Below are 6,086 nucleotides of genomic sequence, written 5' to 3'. Positions count from 1 at the left end.
GGTAAGAGAGAAACTAAAACTGCAGATTCAGCATAGCACAGTGCCTGGGAAACTGATAGGAAGGCGCAGCCTACAGGCCCCGAGCCTGGGAAACGGATAATGCAGCTCCACTGAGCTGGGAGTGATGATGGAGTTCTGCTGAGTTGGGAGTGATAACACAGTTCTGCAGAGCTGGGAGTAACAATGCAGCTCTGCTCTGCGGGCTGCTGATCTTGCAAGGTCGAGGCACATATCTCTTCTTCCAGCAGCTCTTCTGGTGCAAGGCACATCTCTTCTCCGGCAGCTCCCGACACAAAACATTGATAAAATCCTAAAGAAAATGTGATTCAAACAGTATTTTTAATAATAGCTTTTGGAATGTATACCCCTATGATTCTCAAACTCAAACTCAAAACCAAATCGATTGCCCTGTATTCGTTCAGACCTGCCGTAGGAGAATTGTACAGTCTTGGTTGTAGGCAGCCAGTAGGCGATTTTCATGCACTTGCATCCTTTGCTATATTGACTTCCTATGAATTTTACTTCTGTGGCAAATATGTTTTCTTTTTTCTTTCTTTTTTTTAACATTTATTTTTTTAATAGGGAGAGAGACAGAGCGACAGAGCTCAAGCCTGGGAGGGGAAGAGAGAGAGGGAGACAGAATCTGAAGCAGGCTCCCGGCTCCAAGCTATGAGCACAGAGCCTAACGCAGGGATCAAACTCATGAACCATGAGATCATAACCTGAGCTGAAGTTTTATGCTTAACTAGCTAAGCCACTCAGGTGCCCCATCTTTTCTTTTTTCTATCCCTAATATACGGCTGGTGGCTGTGCTTACTTCTGATCTTTAGCAAAATGTGTCTACTCTCACTTTTGAATTGCCACTTAGAATATGATCTCATGACATGGTTTTGATAAATAACAGCATAATAAGTACTTGTAAGTATCATGAATATAAAAAGAAATAATTTCTCATAAGTATTATGGGAATAAGAAGAAGTAGCTCTTTAATAATTTGTATAAAATTAAATGTTATCTTCTATTATCTTTATAATGATCTACATACTTGAGAGTTAATTTAGGAGTTTTATTCACATATACTCTTCACTTAAAGAATTAAATTGGGTTTTCCTTCCACCTTTTTTTACTACTAGTCTTTGGCTGGTCTATTTTGTCTTCCTGATTTTTGATACTATCATATTTATCTGCTCAACATATTTTTGAACATGTTTCTCATAACATTCTGAAACTGAACACATTTTAACTACCAATTAAGGTTGCTAATCTCTTTTATTTAAATCCACATATTTTTGGAGATCAATAGGCATAAGCATTAGTAGCTGTTTAAATCCCATTTTACCTCACAAAAGGTAAACATACTTTTTCAAAAATTTTTTTCTACAATAAATAATGGATAGCACAATAATTTGCTCTAAGAGATAGGGAAACTACTGATCCATTCCTAAAATAGGTCAATAACAATTATTTATTAATTAATGTCAAAGGGCTTATTCCCTGTTGAATACTGGATTTTGGTTTTGTTATATTTTTCTGGGCAGCCATATGGATTTTGACTTATTTTTAACCTAGTTATTATCTCAAAATAATAGCCATTATGGTATTTAAAAAATGAATATTATTTATTGAGTGCGTCTACGAAGCATCCATGCATGTGTTAGGTGACTGATAGATAAACAGGTAGATACGTAAGTGATTGATAGATAACTAGGTAGATACATTCATTCAGATGGATAGTCTAATATAATCTTCACAGTAGTTTTGTTTTTATTGTTATTACTTTACTTTTATTACTGTTACCATATCCTCTCTTGTCAAATGAGGAAACAGAAAAATCACATAAGTTTGAGATGTGAAATCTAAAATAATTTATAGGGAGTAATATCCTTTGATCTATAGGACTCTAAAAGAACTAAAATCTGGAATCTTTCCACTATTTCCAACTTTGCAAATTAGCATTTAATCATTCATTTTCTAGGGGTGTGGTAGCAACTTCGGGTGACAATAAATTAAGCCAAAATTGAGGCCATAAGTAAATATGCCTATAATATAGCCAAAATGTCAAGAAATCCACATCTCTCAGCATGATTTGGTATTGGAATGGATTCCATATATATATATGGAATATATATATATTTTTTTCAAGTTGAATTGTTTGTAAGTTAGTAAGTTGTTTGCTGTAATAAAGTTAATTCTTCATCATGTACACATTTTATAAGTATTCATTTTAATATAAAGATTGTGATGCCAATATATTACAATTAGGATAATTTTTTTGACATGCTAGAGGTTTCAATAACTACTTACTTACAATTCCTTCATGTTTTGAACCAGCTGAGAAGTAGATACAGTAATGAGGTGAACATTTGAATGATATATCATTTTTATTGCTGTTAAACCTGAATTTAAAAAGCAGTCTGGGCTAAGGTGTAAAATGTAAAATGCATGTCTATGTCTCTGAAGGCAAGGGAAATAAAATTAAAAATGAATTACTGGGTCCTCATCAAGATAAAAAGCTTCTTACAGCAAAGGAAGCAATCAACAAAACTAAAAAGCAACTGATGGAATGGGAGAAGATATTTGCAAATGACGTATCAGATAAAGGGTTAGTATCCAAAATCTATAAAGAACTTACCAAACTCAACACCTGAAAAACAAATAATCCAGTGAAGAAATGGACAGAAGACATAAATGGACAATTTTCTGAAGAAGATATCCAGATGGCTATCAGACATATGCAAAGAGGCTCAACATCACTCATTATCAGGGAAATACAAATCAAAATCACAATGAGATACCACCTCACACCGATCAGAATGGCTAAAACTAAGTACTCAGGAAACAGCAGATGTTGGTGAGGATGTAGAGAAAAGGGAACCCTTGTGGACTGTTGGTGAGAAGGCAAACTGGTGCAGCCACTCTGGAAAATACTGTGGAGATTCCTCAAAAAATTAAAAGTAGAATTACCCTACATCCCTACTGAAAATTCATCCAAAGGATACAGGAGTACTGATTCATAGCAGCACATGTACCCCAATATTTATAGTAGCTTTATCAACAATAGCCAAATTATGGAGAGAGCCTAAATTCATCAACTGATGAATGGATAAAAAAGATGTGATATGTTTGTGTGTGTGTGTGTGTGTGTGTGTGTGTGTGTGTGTAAGAAAGAGATAGAGAGAGAATAGAATATTACTTGGTGATGAAAAATAATGAAATCTTGCAATTTGCAACCACATGGATAGAACTGGAGACTATTATGCTAAGTGAAATAAGTGAGTTAGAGAAAGACAGATATCATATGATTTCACTATATGTGGAAGTTGAGAAGCTTAACAGAAGGGAAAGGGAAAGGAAAAGAAAAATAAGTTACAAAGTGAGAGGCAAAACATGAGACTTAAATACAGAGATAAAACTGAGGGTTGATGGGGCTTGAGGGGGTCCAAGAGGTGGGTAATGGGCACTGAGTATGGTACTTGTTGAGATGAGCACTGGCTATTGTATGTAAGTGATAAATCATGGAAATCTACTGCTGGAACCAATACTACACTATATGTTAGATAACTTGACAATAAATTAAAAATAAATAAATAAATAAATAAATAAAAGTAAAATTTCTCTCTACAAATCTACCCTGTGAACTGTAGTAAACTATTAAACTGCAAGTAGAGTAACTACTGAAATGGAGAGAATTAAAGACAGAAAATAGAGAGAGGGACAGAGAGAAAGAGAAAGACATAAAGGGAGAGAGAGAGAAGACATAGAAGAAGTTGGCTTCTGAATGCTTTTTTTAATGCATTAATTCCAAAGTAGGATGGTCAATGAATGTAATTTTTTCTCTCATAAGGTGAAATAAATATGGAAAACACACAGGATGCCTAGAAATATTTTGTTCTTTTTTTTTCAAATGTTTTTTATTTATTTATTTTGTGACAGAGAGTTAGAAAGAGAGAAAGCATGAGTGGGAGACGGGCAGAGAGAAAGAATTTCAAGCAGGCTCTGCACTGACAGCGTTGGTCCTTACCCAAAAACTAGAAGATCATGACCTAAGCCAAAATAGTCAGATGCTTAACCACCTGAGCCATAGGCAACCCAGGATGCCTAGAAATATACTGTAACTGCTTCTGCTTGGAGGATGAAATAGCCACCTATGAATAGTAATGTAACAAAGGGAAAATAATGTTTCCCCAACAAATCTGATGTGAAACTAAAATACTTCAGATCAGATTTATGGTAAGTAAGAGTTGAAATCATAAGCTGAGAATAAATAGACTGAGATATATTGAAGATTGATGATCAAATAAACTGAAACAGGCAATGAACAAATTGACCTTCTTAATTAGTTGCAAGACAGAGATATCACAGAGGCTTAACTGAATATGTTTTGTGATTTTTAGAAAGGGTAGTAGAAAGCATTATATATCTGACAGGTCACCAGAGCCAGAAACATGGCAGGAAGTACTGCATAATGACAAGGAGCAAAATGGATGGAATGTTCTATGGAGCATTAATATAGCAATAGGGCATGCTTTACTAAAATCACAAGTTTGTGCACTGACAAAAAGTGATTTTGACCCATACATTTAATGTTAAATAAGTACAAACTGCAAACAGAAAAAGCTCATGATGCACAATGATGGAGAGAGATTTTCATAAAGACCAGATGGATTGATCCCAAGAAATTGAATGGCATGACATTGCTTTCTTTTTTTTTTAGTCCAGAGTTTGTGTTTCAGTGCTGTAGATATAGAAACTGCCATTGACAGCTCACCACAATTACATCCAACTCTCCGTGCTTATTTAAGTTAATAAAGAGTTAGAAAAGGAAACATCCAGTTGGCTCGTTTGAATGAGAACGTTGGAGACATACACAGATGGCTATATTCCCCGGCCAATTCATTTTTCCTAAAATCACATTACCATCAATAGGTTTGCTGTGTGGTGAGAAAGGAAGAATTAGAGATTCAATATTTAATGGCATCAGACTGAAATTGCCTGACATATAGCTCTTCTCAGGATAAAGGTAGAGGGTGCAATAAGATTTGAAGTTCAGATATTGAATCAGGACATGGTATACCTTTGTTTCTGTAATATCTCCTCATACTTTAAACAAGCGTGCATTTCCCATAATGTGCTGATTTTGAAATTTAACACTGAAGACTATTTTACTATCCTTTTCCTTCCTCCCCCTTTTTTGATCTGAGATGATATATAGAAATTTATACTCATTATTCAGAACACTGATAAATTCTTGACTAAGTTTATAAATACTGGATTGTCAAAAAGAATGGTTCTTATGATTCTAAATCTGAACATAAAGAACTGCTGTATGAATTGGAACTTTAAACTTTCTTTTCTAGAAAAATATCCAGTGCCCTACATTATATTAAATCATATGAAAAACTAAAAAAAAAAAAGCCTATTCTATAGTAGGAACTTCTCAAAGATAAAATGGATACATATTTATAATAGAAGCACTACGTAATTAAATTATTATCACTTGAAATGCTACAAAAGGGGAGATAAGAAAAGAGTCTATGAAAACCAAATGGTTGCTTATAAATTCATACCTTTGGAATATTAAAACAAATAAAAAGAAAAAGGGCATTATATGCACCCTCATTGAGAAAAATTCGGGTTTAAGTCAAATTGCAAAAGAATGTGAATCATGGTCAGGGGAAAGACAACCCCTCAAGGTAAAAAGAGCCTAAAAAGGCTGCTGACACTCTTTGCTAGGTTTGCTTTCCCCAGTCAGACACCCTAAACCCTTACATATGCAGAAACAGAGGCTATGAAAAACAGGTATTCATTCTGTAGGCATTTACTATTAAAATATTTAGAAAATCCAACTCATATTTGGCTGGTTAAGCAAGTCTTAAAAAACAAGGACCAATCCCACATTTCCCAGAAACATTTGACTAAAGATTGACCTGCCAAACAAGTCAGCTTTCTTCAGCTTCCCTTTTAGAGTTATTTTGAGATCTGTTGTTTTTGTTGATATTGTATTATTTTGAATTACTGACAGACACCCTTGTAGATTTTAGGAATTATTTAATCAATACATCTAAAAGTGTTTTTACTTATTTTTG

The sequence above is a fragment of the Suricata suricatta genome, chromosome 1 (assembly GCF_006229205.1).
Source record: "Suricata suricatta isolate VVHF042 chromosome 1, meerkat_22Aug2017_6uvM2_HiC, whole genome shotgun sequence".
Taxonomy (NCBI): domain Eukaryota; kingdom Metazoa; phylum Chordata; class Mammalia; order Carnivora; family Herpestidae; genus Suricata; species Suricata suricatta.
This window is presented reverse-complemented; position numbering follows the sequence as displayed.